This window comes from Patagioenas fasciata, chromosome 13 (assembly GCF_037038585.1).
Source record: "Patagioenas fasciata isolate bPatFas1 chromosome 13, bPatFas1.hap1, whole genome shotgun sequence".
In the NCBI taxonomy this organism is placed as follows: domain Eukaryota; kingdom Metazoa; phylum Chordata; class Aves; order Columbiformes; family Columbidae; genus Patagioenas; species Patagioenas fasciata.
Window position 1 is genome coordinate 3812234 of NC_092532.1, and position 16292 is coordinate 3828525.

The 16292-nt window shown below is 40.2% G+C and overlaps 1 long non-coding RNA gene across 1 annotated transcript; it reads left to right on the top strand.

Moving 5' to 3' along the window:
• Window positions 1-13862: 13862 nt before the first annotated feature.
• LOC136107145 (uncharacterized) lies at window positions 13863-15328 on the top strand. Its single transcript, XR_010652245.2, has 3 exons — window positions 13863-13944; window positions 14217-14307; window positions 15149-15328. It is a non-coding gene; the product is annotated as an uncharacterized lncRNA (long non-coding RNA).
• The last annotated feature ends 964 nt before the right edge of the window (window positions 15329-16292 follow it).

The following is a 16292-nucleotide window of genomic DNA, read 5'->3' on the forward strand; positions in this document are numbered from 1 at the left end:
ATTGTCACATTTGGTTGGAGCTTTCCAAATTGGAACAGTTTTACAGGCTGGGGCAGTGTTTCTTCACTGATTTAAGAATGCTATTTCAAAACTGTGCACTAAAGGACAAGTCTGTCCTCATATATAGATTTTTATGAGTTTGTTTAACAATCCACCAATAACTATGACATTATTTGTGTTAGTTCTAAAGGTTACTTTATAGCTTTATCTTAGGTCCTGCTCCAGTTGATCTCGGTTTTACTGTTGACTTCAACAGAAGTGGAAGTCTGGAGCTTTACCAAATGTCTGCCTAAACTTCGGCAGTTTGAAACATGCTTGAATAACAAGTTAAAATGGGAATAGCTTTTTATCTGTCAGTGAATTAATAATGTGGACAGAGTATCTGAAAGTGTGAGATGTCTGTCTTTCAGCTACCAACAAACTCTTTAGCCTTTGGGAGCAATATGTGACTTAGCGGAGAGAAATATTAAAATTGTCTTGTGGATCTTCTCTAGTATTAACTGCAGAAGGTGTCTATTCATCTATCTGTTACCTTTGTACTCTGGGCAAAATATGAAAAATACCTGTTAACTTGCCATCATACTCCTTTGCTTGAATAATGGCTCATTTCTGGCTTGTTAGGAGAGGTTTGGGAAGGGGGGAAGGTGAGCCCTGGTGAACTGGAGGTGGGGGTTGCGTGCGAAATGCCTCTTGTCTGCTCGAGGTCTGAGGGAGGCAGGCTCTCCTCAAGGCCAGAGCTCTTCCCAGAATGCTTTCTAACCATCTCGGATTAAAGGTAAGAACAACTCTTTAAGATTGTGTGTAGAAATGACTGCCACCATCAGGAGGTGTGCTTTGTGTTACACGATGTGCCAGTGGCTCCCTTCATGAAAAGTCTGTGGCAAAGGGCTTTCACTCGTGTCTCTGGCTGTGCATTGAAGCGGAAAACCTTTTTTCTGCATCTCAGAAATTCGACATGCGGAGGTGAGGCGGAGGCAAACTGGCCCTGTGCGGAGGGCTGTGCGCGTTCCTGGTGCAGCGTCGGGACATCAGGTAATGTCCTGCTGAAAATAGTGTAGCGTGGCCGTGCTGGCTTGCAGGAATCTTCCTGTCCTGCCTTGCTTATCGGAGAAACAGTCATTCTAGTAAAAGAGCAATTATTGTGGTTCGTCTTGGGATCTTCAGATAGACTTCTCAACTTTGAAATCTATTCTTTCTATCACTGAAGAAACTAATCCCCCCAATGCGAGGTGAAATGGGCATGCTTCATTTCTGATAAAGCTGAAGTATGCAGCTCATAAAATGTTCTTGTTCCTTTCTCATTTTTACCAGCAAATCTTGAAAAAGAAAATTAAAAAGTGAGGGAGGAAGTGGTTTGTGTGTGTGTTTAGGTGGGGGTTTGTTGTTTTTGTTTTCTTCTTTCCCCTTCTGGTCGCTATTTTGTCTCTGTTAATTCCTGTCTCATTAAAGGAGTTATTTTTGCTCTGTGTTCTCGTGAGCGGCCGAACGTGCAGGGCCTGGGCCGTGTGCGCTGAACGGAGCTTTGCCTTGGGAACGGCGCCGTGTCCAGAACCTGCCCCTGCCACACAGGGTCCTTAAAAAAAGAACCAACCAACTAAAACCCACACCAACCAAACCCTCCACATCCTTTGCTTTGCCAGACTAAATGGTTTTCATTAAAATTATACATCTGAAATAGTCATGACAAATATCTGGATGTTGAATTGTTTCCATAGTAACTTGAAAACAGATGCTTAGGAACACAGTCTTCTAAAGTGACAGTAAATTAGGTTGGTTATAATTCGGTAATTATTGTGAGTTTAGTGGGACTTCTGTGAATTCAATAAAGTGTTGGTTTGAGCAAAATCTGCTCCGTGCTGCCTGGTCAGACATTCTGGCGGTTGGTTGGGTTGTACTGTGCAGGAAACCTCTGTGAATACAACCCAGTGCTTCCACTGTGGAGCTGGTCACAGAATTAACAGCAAGAAGAATAAGGTCATGCTTTCAAAAAAAGGAAAATAATACATTTTTAAGCCTATAGGTAACAGCTGAAAAGGAGGAAAAAAGATTTGTAAATGGTAGACAAATTGAAATCAGAGGCTGATTTATATTTGCTATACATCTTGCAGCAAAAGGAAGTTTAGGTAAGTGCTGCATTATGGAGAGTGGCAGCCAAAGCTACTTTTCTGTTTCATTTAATGCCAAATGTAACCATATCTCGTGAGTATCTCATGAACACAGCCAGGACTTGTACCACCCTACATTGTCTTTTGGTAGGGAACGCCGCTTTGCATGTTAAAGGATTTCTTCACTTCCTGGTCTGTCACTGAGGAAACAGGAGGAAAAACCCCTGTAAGAAGTGTAGAGATTATCTCGTAGGGAACAAGCAATAACTTTATGAAGAGGCCTGTATCTCCTAGCCCTCTTCTATGTTACTTAAGTGATTTTTATATGGAATAGTTAATCAGAAAATAATTTTCCACTTGAACACCCAAAATAACATTTTCTGTTTTCCTGCTGGTCTCATTGGTAAGACTTAATGAAGGCAACCTTGCGGTTCTCTAAGCTGTGAATAAATATTTTGTGGAGCCTTCAATTTAACTCAGAAAATGGAATTAAGGAACTAAATAAAAGAGGAAGATTTTGCCTGGTATGCAAGAAACACACAACTGGCAATATTCCTGGGGCTTCTGATTACTAGTTGAAAGGTAAAGCTCCATAATTTAAAGTACAGGATAGGCGGATAGAAGATTTTTCTTTAGTATTCTTAATTGTAGAAATGTAGTTTGTCATTGAGCACAGATAAAGCACTCTGCTGTCAAACCACTGCGTGAGGAAAACCAGAAATCAGAGAGTAAAAAGTCTGCAGACAAAAGAGGATGATGTGTGTTTTTAAATTCTATTCTTGGGTGCGTGTTTAAACAAACAAAAGTAAAAATTTCAATAATATTTTAAAATACCTTATAGAAACCATATGACTCATTTCTAGCTGTTAATATCAGTGGATGCTTAAGGTGGCATTCTGAGTTAAGCTTATATAGTTCACTAAGAAACATGACCTTTCGTTCCTAGTGTTAGGATATGTGATTTGCTGTGAAACCTTTCATTTGTAGGCGAGTAGTTTACAGAATCACAGAATTCCAGAGTGTCAGGGGTTGAAGGGCCCTGGAAAGCTCATCCAGTGCAATCCCCCCATGGAGCAGGAACACCCAGCTGAGGTTCCACAGGAAGGGGTCCAGGCGGGTTTGAATGTCTGCAGAGAAGGAGACTCCACAACCTCCCTGGGCAGCCTGGGCCAGGCTCTGACACCCTCACCCCCAACAAGTTTCTTCTCCTCTTTCAGTGGAACCTCCTGTGTTCCAGTTTGCACCCATTGCCCCTTGTCCTGTCACTGGTTGTCACCCAGAAGAGCCTGGCTCCATCCTCCTGACACTGCCCCTTTCCATATTGATCCCCAGGAATGAGTCCCCCCTCAGTCTCCTCTTCTCCAGCTCCAGAGCCCCAGCTCCCTCAGCCTTTCCTCACCCGGGAGATGCTCCACTCCCTTCAGCATCTTGGTGGCTGCGCTGGACTCTCTCCAGCAGTTCCCTGTCCTTCTGGAGCTGAGGGGAACTGAGTTTAACATCATTTAGTTGGTATAATTTCAAGGGAGTTCAGGTGTTGTGGACAGACTTAAAAATCCATCCTTTTAGGAGAAATTCAGCTTTACTCTTTCGTCTTTCCTAACTCACATAAAAACGTAGCTGATTTGTGGACAGATCTGGTCTTTATTTTGGTATTCCAGGAAACCTGCCTCTGTCGGATGACTTGGATTGTGCACAGGAGAAGCCCAGCACTCGAGCAGCAGAGGGTGCAGACTCACTTCCTAACGACACTCACTGAGCACTGAGGAAAGCTGCTTGGAACTGCATATGGGAACACAGTATGTCTGTTGCTAAGTGTTTGTTACCTTATTGAGCTTTAAAGCAGTTCAGCTTTCCATACAGGTGCAAAATAATATCTGAAAGCTTGGAGACTTTAATTGATTCACTTCTATTGGCTAAAACCAGGAACAATCACAATTGAAGAACCAAGCTGACTTTGTTCAGTCTATAAAATTACAGTACTTGGATTTGGCTTGGTGACAATTCAGTGAGCAGCTGCCTTAACCAAGTGTTTGATAATCTCAGAAATAAGCGGGCCCGGTGAAGGTCTCATACCGATAAGGATGCAGTTTCAGAAGGCGAAGCGAGTAATGAGCCCAGATGCCCCCCAGCCCTGCTCCAGCTCCCAAAACCTCTCCCTTCAGCTTTGCTTTTTCCTGTCAAGCATAGGAACCTCTGAGCAGCTCCTGACAGGAGCATCTTGGCTAATGGTGTATGACAGAGGAGTCCGGACTAGCGCTGGTGTAACACGCAGGAGAAGGAGAGTTTATTGCCAGTTGTGAGCTGACAGAGCGCAGAGAGCCCAGCTACAGCACAGCATCAGGATGAGCTAAATAAAATGTTTCCTCCTACTCCTGGCAAAAGCTGTGTCAAAAGTAGGGTGATATGACTAGGGGAGATCAACAGAAGAGGGAGTCATCCCTTACAACATGCTTTAGTAATTCTTTGGAAAGAAAAAAGCACTGTGTTAGTCCTGAGAGACAAGGTATAAGGTGCAAAACAGGAATAACTACATAAATGTGTAAAAGGATTTTTTTTTTTCCTTTCCTGTCAGTATTTGCATGAAGTCTTGCACAGTTAGAGAGCCTGCTCGGAGCATGCCTGTATATGCCTTTTGTCCCCCCGCTGCTAGTGGCCAACAATGCGTTTTCTTAGTTCTGTCTGCTGAGCAGAGTTGAAGTTACTCAGCTGAGCTCCATACTGAGTAACTAGGCTGGCTCGCACTTTTGAGGTGAACTGTACCAGAACCTCTCCTGGAACTGAGGTATCTGCCTACTGTTCAAAACAGGAAATGGGAATGTGGGTTGTAGATTACAAACAAAAAAAAAGTAAGGGTTTCTTAATCCTAGTGTCAGCTGCTCTCTTGAACAGTTACAGTGAGCTCCTCAGGCGTGTGCACTAAGATTCTCATCGCTTCTACCCAAATAAATAACTTGTGTTTCAGTACAGTACTGAAGTGTTTTAAAATAGTTACCGAGGTAGATTAGTGTCTCTTGTGCAGCTGGCTTCGCTTCGTGCTCCACTCCAGCCCAGTAGCACCATAGATACCCAGATTTACATCACAAATTTATTTCGTCTTACTAATTCAACTTTCCTTCCAGTGAAAAGAAATATAATAATTTGTATGTTCTAACCTATGCACTGCTGATAAATTTATACTAACGCTGTTCTGATTAGAATTTTGCTGGCGGTTATAATGTGGGAGGGAAAACTGATCTTTTCTACATTTTACATGAAGTATGAAAAGGATTCAGCAGCTAAATGATACTTCCGCTCTTGTTTCCAAAGACCGTCTAATTTCTCTATACCAAAGCAAAATTCTAATTTATGATGTGTTGTATGTACCTCCCTGAAAGCAAAAATTGGCATTTAGGCATCTTAACAATATTAATCAGTGAAGTCTTAAAATATTGTAGTGGATTAGGCAACAAGTATTTTTTCCTGTTTTTTTCATGAGCAGGGTGAGACAAAGAAGGCATCTTAAGGCTCTTTGTGAAGATCATACAGAAAGTCTTTATAAGAAAAAGGAACTTGGCAAATATTTCCTGTTTCTAGTCCTGCTGCTCTAGCACGTGCCCACGCTATCTTCTTGTCCTCGCTGGTGAGAACATATCCATACACTGAAGTGTGTGTCCTCTTGGGTGCTTCAAGGAAAAAGAATAAATGTGATATATGTATTCTTTAGTGCACTCACACGGCCCAGAATTGACCTGTTGCTTCCAACAGGTTCTGAATAAGCAAAGCTTACAAGTAAAATATTGACTAGAAGTGTTTTTGCCAGTTACTCTCAGTTTGGGGTTGGTGATGGCTATGAATTGGACTGTAAACTCAGAAATCATTTATGCTAGAAATTTGGAGCAAGGAAGGTATCCATAACTGCAAAACTGGGGGGTTGTAACTCAGATCAAACACCAAAAAGAAGGCTGTGTTCTTTTCTGGGGTTACCCGGCTGCAAGAATGGAGGGGCGAGTGTTTCATGTCCCCAGGAGCCGGTGCTGAGCAGCAGGACCATGGGGATGGTGGCGCAGGACACAACCGGGTCATTCACTCCTCCTCCTGGCCCTTGTCCCTTAGTGCTACATTTGCAGTACTGAATTTTGCCTGCCTTAGTGAAAGACTTTGCGTTGATTCGATGAACACCTATATGAGCAGTCAAAAATCAATGCGTGGATTTGTTGGATGCCATGCACAAATTGCCAGTCAGACTAGACACCCATCAAAATATACCCAGGACAGAAGAATCCAAAATGTGCCAGGTAGTTTGCAGTATATAATTTTGCTTTAAATTAATGCACATCAGCTTGTTTTAAAATGCACTGAAATGAATTTAAAACAAACCAACTGAATTGCAGGAAAGAAGAGAAATAGCATGCAGAAAAATTCAAATGTGCTGAAGATTTTAAGAAAAAAGTATCAAAATCTGTAGAGCTACTGACACTGTATGTTAAAACCAGTAAGCAAACCATTTACGATACGTGTATGTCCCAGGCACTAGCTGTAGATTGTACTAAGTTATCGTCTACAGATGTTTGTTGTGGCAAAAGGGTCTGAATTTCTAGGAGAGATTTAAATATAGCACCTGACTGGAGCAGTGTCTCTCCTTTTCCTGAAAATGCTTTTGATTGGGTTGTTTGTGTAGTTTATTAGTAGACTGTGCAGAACCTTAAGCTTTTATTTCAATGCCAGAACATAAATCAAGCTTGGTACTCTCTGAAATATCAAGTTTTTAAGAACTCCCTGTATTTAATGAGGAGGAGTGATGTTATACAGATCAGATACTACACCAAGTGTGAGGCAGAAAACTCGCTTGGTAAATAACACAGTTCCATTGCAAAACTGTACAAATATAATAGAATCTAAATTTCTTCTCCTTCATGTAAATCCAAAACATAATTTTATATAATCTTTTATATACGTGGTACAAAACCTAGCTGGTGTCAACTCAATAATGAGTTTTGTGTCATTTAAAGTAGCTCATTAGCGGGCAGATTCTTTGCCTGTGTTTCATGTTGTTAGTCTGAGCACTGGAAGAGAGCCGGGCGTTTTCTGGCTGGTTGTGGCCCCTGAAGCTCCCATGGTTTGGCAGCTTTGGGATCGGGCTCGGGAGTGAAATTGGTATAGAGTTTTTTCTTCTTTTCCTTTTTTCTGCTTACAACAAAGACAGAAGTAATGATTTGGGATGGTATTTAAAACTTATGTAGCAAATTTGGATTTTATACGAAAGTAAGTGTAATTGTGGACTTGTTTTGCATACAGACCTCTCTTGACTGAACTAATAGACATCCTATTAATTTTTAGTTTAGTAAAGACTGTAGAGATTACAATGCTATTTACCTTTTCCCTGAATGTCATATTTTCTTTTAAATACTATGCAATAACCTTTCTTTCACTGTAGTTTGCTTTGTATGTTAAGGCAAAAATTGATCCCCGAGCAAGAAGCTGACACAAGGGTTACAGGCCTCTTAAATTCTATGTAAACTCCACCTGGTAGATGGGATTTGTACTGATATTTTGCAAAGTGTTGAGCTTGGCCTTTAAGACCTGGTTAAGGCATTTTTGATATCAGTGACCCATTGTGGGGAGATGTAGTGCGGAATAAGAATTGAATCAACCTTCAATATTTTTCGTGCTCAATTTCTTGACATTTTGCATAGTGGTTTTAAACATTAATCCCTATTTTCTTATTGTTACCACACTTTGTTCTCAACATCTGTTACCTCAGGCCTACCTACCAGAAGGGAAAAAGAAGGTGGCGTCTTTATGTCCAAGGCTATTAGCCTTCCAGATCAGACTGCCATTTCGTCAGATGTCCTGTTTGACATGACACCTGTAAATGAAGAAACTCCTGAAGAATGTGTGTCCTTAAAGGCTGAGTTCAGATACATACAATTTGAGGATTTAATGAAAGTTTGAAATTGAAACTTTTATGTACTTTGCAGTCCACTTACATTGATGAGTATTTAACTTGGACTCTTATCTGCACTGTCAATCGACATGCCTGATGTGCTTAACTGTTGGTATTAATAAGTTCCACAGCTGAACGATGTTCTGATGATTATGGGCCAATTCTTCAGCTGTTTAAGGAGCTTCTCTGTTTTCATGTGTGCTTCTCCAGTGATGAAACCCGACAAGTCTTCCTGCTGTTGTACTTGCTTTTATTGACCAGGCTGGAGATCTTATCTTTCATTTTTGAGTTAGTTCTTGTACCCAAGGCCAGAATTAAGTCCAAAGCTGTGTTAGTATTGATTCCAGATAAAAATAGTCTGGAACAAAGTCATGTTTTAGTTCACTTAAAGATTTCAAATTGCACAATAATATCCTTTTTAATTTATTTTTTTTTAATTGTACTGTCATTATTTAGTGCAGGAAACAGATGTTATGTTATTCTTTAAAAAGCTAGCATAATGAGTCATTACAGTGGAGGAATGGCATGGTCCATCTTGCATCCTCCAGAACTGTACAAGAATTTATCACCGATTTCTTTCTTCTGCAGTCACAAACCAGTATGAACGTGTTTCTTTCCTCCTCCCTGTAAGCCCCAGGAAATGCCAAAGAAAGTGAACTGGTAACTGAAATGGTATGCAGAGCACTGGGAATTGAGGAAGAATGTCAAGGTAGAGTATACAGAGGAGTTTAGCAGGCAAGAAATTTAATTAGGACTGGGTTTCCAAAGTTTACACCTGTGCCTGCGCATAGGTACACTTAACATGTGTACATAGTGACATTGTAAACAAAATGGTCTTTAATAGATTTCATAAAAGCTGAAACAGCAGTGATGATTACAGCTTGGGTAAATTTGGACAACTGCATGATTATGAGTATTTGCAAAAAATAAGTATTTGGAAAAATAACTAAATTTGTGGTTCTGACAATGCTTTTAAAACAGTGTTTATGTAAGGCTGTACTATCTGATCTAACATTGTCTAAATTACAAACCATTCTGCAGTCTTCCTTGCTCAACATTTTTTCAGGGCAACATCATTACTACTTTCCTGACCTTTGTCTATGGCTTGGTTCTGAGATAGTGTCCTGGAAGGCTTGGTGGCTCATACATCTTGCTGATTTAACAGGATCATGAACACCAACACAGAACAATTTTGTTTGTGTACCAAGGTATCCTAAACGTCCTTCTTTTTTCTGCCAGTTTACTGTGGAGAAAAAATATTTGCCTGATTCACATTGCTTAGTTGTTAGGCTCAGTTTGTGGAATCAGCAGCCTTGGGCTCTTAGAGTGCCAGGTCAAGAATAAAATAGATAATGCAGACCGGAACTAAAGTGCATGGACAGGATTTGAAGATGAAACTTGTATAGCAGCCGTCAGTAATTTGCTTGCTTTGAAATAGTCAGTGCATTCATTAATGCTGAAAGTATCCTGCTGCTCTGGTAGTTTAATAACTAAAGTAAAATTGGTGATCAAACAACAACCATCCTCTGTAAACCTTCTGTGAAAAACTAGCACAGAAAGCCAATCAGTGGTTTGCATCTGTGTCCTTCTAAGACCATATGACAGCACAGAACAAGAGTTGTTTTTTCTAAGAAAACCAGTGTTGGTGATTATAGAAATAGCTTCAGACTATAAATCAAATATATTAAGATATATATATATATTCAGAAATTTCCATTGTCTTGACAATTTTACATGCTAAAGGGCAATTCTTATTTGTATTACTGTTTTAGAATTCAAACTTCTTGAAGTGATTGCTTCAGGGGAACAGCGAGATCTAATTGTGTAGTACAGACCTTTTGTTTTAGCAGAGGTTAAAAAATACAAAAACACTGTACTGAAAGCTGTTCATAGGATTGCATCCTCCAGGCCTGAGATATCCCTAGATAAATGTCAAAATTACCTTCTAGTATATTTATTTTCTCTGTTCCAAATCTGAATTCATATCCTATAGGAGGAAAACAGCTTGACCCAAAAAGCGGTTGCGTTATTTTATCTGGTGCTCTCAGTTGCTGCACTGGGCTGCCAGGTCATCTATTTTTCCACATCCTGTAAATTCTCACTCGCCTTTAACTTGAGCGAGGAGGTACAAGTATTGCTGATAAGCTGCTTACTGCCATATGCTTTGTTAGCTCAGCTTCCTCTTCCTCATCTCAGTATTGTTTGTAGTTATCTGTAAATAATGCTGAATCAAGAGAAGAAAACAAACCGCAATAGGACTGTTTTCATCCACCTCTGCTTTAAAACATCTATATTTTTGGTCAGCTACTGCTTAGGATACATTGTTTCACAAGGCACAACTCAGACAGATGTGGTATATGGTGCTTTACCAAAACAAAGACCATAATATTCAACTCTTATCTCTACAGCCTGTTTTGGGAGGCTGGATAAAATAGCACTGAGACAGTTTTGTTTTGTTGGGGATGTCTGGAAGTAGAATTTTCAAAGTAATAGGGATGGAGAATGTTATATTCTGTGTTAGAGCAGCATTGGTTAGAATTGCTAGAAATGGCACATACTAGTCCATATCTTGTTTTCTTTTGATACGGTATAATTTAGAAGCATTCTTTTTACAGGAAAAAAAAAAAAAAGCAAGAACCATGTCTAGTACCCGCTTCATGGTAATAAAGAATTCAGGGAGCTGAAGGAGAGGCAGATGGTGCCTGTTTTTGATTTGATTGAGCTACTTATGTAGTTTTGATAAGTAGTACTGAATGAAAAGAGCAGGACACACCACAACACGTACAAATGGATTTTTACTTTTAGGGCAATTAGCAGTAACTGTTTCACTACACTGATCATGCGTGGGATGTTCTGACAGGCAGACAAACTCAGGAGGAAGCAACAAGTGCCTGTGACAAACGCAGCGTCTGAGCAAACCTCCCCTGATCCACCTCAACCCCATGGCCAGCAGTGGGGTGAGCTCTGCTGGGAGCTGCAGGCCAGAGCACAGCAGGGGAACGTGGGCCCCGAGTGCTTCTTACTGCCCTGTCCTGTGCCGTTCTTCTTCCTGCTCTCTCCAGAAGACCCTCCTGCTTGGTTTTCCAGAGGCTGACAGATAGAGGTGAGAAGGTTGGTTTGGTTTTGGAATATGCTTTTGCCTAAAGAACCCGCGTCAGTCCATGATCCTGTGGAAAGAAAGCAAGCAGGTTCTCACAGGAGGCACATTTTCCTTACGGAGGTGGAGACATTGTGTAGAATTGCTGCATTGGGAGAGTGAAGAACCTCTAAGCTGTTAAAAAAATCCCACAAATGGACCTGTCAGGATCTCTGTGTAGAGTTTACCACTCAGATACAGCACATGTACACAGCCTCTGTACAGCCACCTGCTTTCCCCATGCCTAGCGCTATCTCTGCTCTTCATTAGAACATGGACTCATTTTATGAGCACCTGAAAATAAGTGTTTCACTTATAAAAACTAGACTTGTTTTCATGCACTTGTCACTTTTGTGACTAGATTCGTCAAAGACAATAGACTGCTCGGCTGAGTAAGTCCTAATATATCCCTTATCTCTTGTCAAGCAGTTGGTATCTTCAATTGAAAACTACTATAGAAACTCAATTACCGTAATTAGAGACATTAGTTATTACACTGTCTCGTATTTGAAAGCCCTGTCACTCACAATAAACATGGAAGAAGGGCTTTAGAATTATTAAAGGATTATTTATACTAGATTTGATATGCTTCTTAGTTTGCTCTTTAAAAAAAATCCTCAAATGTTTCCAGTGCTAAAACATTTTAAAATCTATTATATATTTAGTTTGTTCATCTACCCTCTTGATATTTGCTCTTAAAAAGAAAAAATGTTAGCTGTGTTTTGAAAGGAAAGGGATCGTCTGTGGAGTTTAGAATTTATGTTCTAGTCCTCCCTGGGAGAGCAAAAATGTGTGCGTCTCCCTCTGAGCCCATTGTGCTTCAGGATAAGCAACAGTGGAACTCGAAGCCTTTCATCTTTTTTTTTTTTAATCTACTGTCATAGCCACAGGTATAAATGAAATCTTTGTTTCAATTTTCTCTAATTTTCTGCTTAGTTTCCATCAAAGCAGGCTCTGCTTGGAGCCTTTAAATAATCCATTACTGTGATGCTTTTTTTCTAGAAGTGTTACAGGCTTTGTTTCGCCAGGGAATGGACTGTATATTTTGTCCGGTGTTGTAACCTATAAATTACCTTCTTGCTAGAACAGCTCTTTTTATTCCCCACATAGAAGCCGAGCGGTCCCTGGATACAGCGATGACTCCTGACCCATCGCACCCAGTCCCACACCAGCGGTCCCCAGCGGCAGCCTTGTGTACTTGGGGCTTTCTCTCCTCTGAAACGAAGAAACAAACTTAACAGCAGAGTCAGTTAGACTGTTAAGCACCATTCTTCATTTTCTCAGCGCTGGAGATCATCCTCCATCAGTGCTCCAGCAACTGGATGCTCTTGCGTTGCTTATATTCACATAATTATTACATATGCATTACAATTTTTGGAAATTTTGTCATACAATACATCTATACTAAGAAATAATTGATGATAGTTATAATTGTTTAGTTTCTTACTTACAATACACTTAATAATTATTAGTTAAATATAAACTAAGCACTCTGCTTCTAAACAATGCATCACTTCGTCTTCTGACTCGCTCTTCTCATGCAGAAGGATCAAAAACTTGAAAAATATCCCCTTGTTCTGCATGTGGTCAGAAAGCATTGATCCTGTCAATTGTTTGATGATGGGTACATCTTTTGTCATTTAATCGCAGTCTACTTTAATTGAGCAGCTTCTGTTCACCTCCCCTGCTGAACACGGTGCGTCCTGGGAGCAGCGCGCAGCCTGTCCTGGGATGGTTGGTATGAAGGAGTTGTAATGTAATACTTTACTCCAAAGGAAGTGTTTTTGTAGGCGTTATCTATAGTCAGTATGAAGAGGAGGGAAAGGAGCAAGAAGGTTTGCATGGGAAAGATCCCAACTGAAACTTTCTAATGAGCTTTGTATGTAGTAATAGTTGCACACAGTAACCACCCAAGTGTGCCCAGTGCTCCCATGTGTTAGTTACTCTGACCAGAAAGCAGCTGAATTTGAGCATAGGTTAAGAACATTAAAAAAAAAAAAGCAAAGTGAATAGATCTAAGCCAGCGAAGCGAAATCCTTCGATTTAATATCAAGTATAGTAACTAACCCTTGTTGCCATTCTCTGCAACCATTCCAACCTTTATGGAACTGTGTTGATTTAAATTGAATCAAAATTCAGAATTACTACAAAGCCTGGATTTTTGAAGGTGCTCTAGAGAGGATGAGTTCTTTCCCACTCTTCTCTGGTTTTGGTGGTTGGTTTGTTTGTTTGTTTTGCTTCCAAAAGACAAAGCAAACACAATTCACCAGTTCCATGAGCCACCTCTGCTCTGGAACAGATTTTTGTTGTTCCTGGGTCAAAACAGTTTAACCTGCCTTGTGACTACTTTTTTTCCTTTGTTCTTTCTGGTGTCAGCCCAGTTAGAAGTGGGAGGAACTGTGCTGAAGCCAGATGAGGAGTGCACTTTGGCCAGGAAAGGCCAATTTAACCAGGGATATGTTGACTCTAGACAGTATGACCTGAATAATGAACATCACCTGTCCAAACGCTGCCAAAAGGCCACTGGCAGCAGCGTCCCTATAGCAAGAATGATGCCGGTGTTCTTGTTGCAGGCAATTTGAAAAGATCTATCACTAATGTACTAGGTGTATTTGCAATTTTGTGTGGATAGTTACTTTTAAATTTTTAAAATCTAAATGGAATTTACTGACTAAATACACCCTGATTTCTCATATTTCAGGACATAGATGAAAGAAAAATAGAGAGAATTTAGAAAAGACGTGATACCTCCATAGTCAAGATCCTGCTAATGTCTTCAGGTACCTTAACATTTTTGCAAAAAGTTCTATTTACCTTCTTGCTGTTTCGATTGTTCGCTTTGGACAGCTTTAAATCTAATTTTGACATGATCTTGTATTAGTTACTTTGCCCACTGACCCGTCTTTTGTATCTGGAAATTATAAATTTCCAGCCTGCGATCCAGACCTGCAAAAAGCACCACGCCTTGCATTGCGACAGAGATGTTTGGGTCAGGGGTTTTCTTTGCTCTTTGTCACTTATGTGCCACAAAACAATTGTCCTTGTTCTGCAGCGCAGGTGGGAGCAGTGGTTGCACTTTGCCCAGAGGCAGCAGGAACAGCCCGATGTGTCAAGTGGAGGCTGCTCAGCTGTTTGCTAACTGGGTAACTTCTGTGTGTTGGTGGCTTTTTCCTTCCCTTCCCTTTAGTCTAGATAAAGCAGTTGTTTGTTTGGTTGTTTTTAATACTCCTCTTTCTTTGTTATTGTTTTGAGTTCTTTTCTGCACTGGAAAAGTAGCTCTGGCGAATTGCCACAATCTTGTTTTGGAGGAAAATACAGTGAGGAAAAATGCGGTTTCTTTTCAGTGATGCTCATGCTGTCTTGTTTCAGGAGTGCAATATTGTCTAAAGCTGAAAAGCCCAAGGAGAGTCCTTCACGTCCGCTGTAACATTTTGAAGAAAAATTGAATTTTATCAGAAACCAGTATTGTCACACCATTGGTAATGTTCAGAGCAGACAACATTTTATTACTGCATCCGTGACATTACTAGACAAATCTGATCACTTGATCTCGAACAAATAAACCAAGAAATCACAGTGAACAATGGCAGAACTGGGAAGAGAATCCATGATTCCTAACAGAAAAGTTAATGATCTGTCTTTTGTATCTTGACTACAGGAGTATCCCTTTCCGATCAGTATTATTTTGTGATTTGATTTTAGTACAGTTTTGTGCTTAAAATTAGCCCACAACTGCAGACAAAAGTCATCTTGAAATTGTTGAAATAGTTGACGTAGAAAGACACATCCATAAATGCACCTTTATTAATGACATTTACTAATTAATTTCTGAGTCGGCTAACGTAATGGGTACAGGAATTAGGTACTTGAATGCTGAGACTCCTCTTCCATGTTGATGCTATGACTTGGTACCAGTTATTACTAGAACATCACATCACTGCAAGTAAGTTTTTCCTGTTCTTTGCTCATTTGTCTGGCTCTCAGCGCGCTTTAGCCGGCGTTACTGAGGAACACAAGCCCTTCCTTTGTGTGCTTGTCAGCCTGTGCACGGAGTGCTGCTCTCACTTGGACCACTGGAAGCTGTGATCAGTCTAATGAAAAAAGTGAGCCATAGAGCTCTGGAAATGAAGTAACAGGTATTTATCTTGTCTCTCCACTTAGTCTTGTTAGTAAAATGAGAAATTTAGATAACATTTCCACAGTTGGAGATGGGAAAAATCATGACTGTAATTGTAAAGGGGGCATGACGTGCCCTTTTTCTTGATTCATTTCTGCCTTGCCTCCCTGACTTAAAAACCTGAAATGTACATTGATGTAGCAATTAAGCTAAACTATGACCTAGTGAAAAAATTTTCTAAAAGCCTCTGTGTTAGTAGGAGTATAATCGAGGCATCATTCCTTCTTCCTGAGTCAGTCAGAAATTAGAGGATTTCTGTTCTCTTTCCCTCTGTATGAGTGTGTATCCAGCTTAAATGATTTATTAAGAAGCCTTTTCACTTGTGTTCAGGAGGGGGGAAAAAAAGTTATTTCTTTGATGTTCCCAAGTCTTTCCACATAACTGGATTTAAACCCAAAACCCAGTCAAGCAGAAGCTGTGGCAGTAACGTACCCTCATTTGTTTCCCTGAAGACTGACGTGAAGGCTTAGTCAAGCTGACCTCTTTCTGCAGTGTTTTGAGCATCTTTAATTTCTAGATATCCATACATTATTGATCTTTATTGCTGATAGTAATCTGCTAATAAACCAGGAGACACTTAACTCCATCGTTACATCTTCCACAATATCCTACTTTCTCTCCTGTATATGAATGTTTTTAAATGTAGGTTGTCCAAGATGGATGCATCCATGTTTTAAATTGTATGTGTATGTTGTCATAGGGTTGCTAGATAACTGTTTAGTAGATAGTCTCTCCTGTTTGTTATAGATATTGATCTGTTAGTATTTTAAATATTTGCTACAGGAACATAAGATTGTACTTTGTGATGTTTATTTGAGTTGAAAATGAGTTGTTATCCGCATGAAGATAGAAGAGAGCAGTGGTCTCAGCTTTTGGTCAGATGCAGTGAAGGACAAAGACAGGAAGTAGTTTCACAATCAATGATGTGAACAGATGTCGATAGCGTAGGAA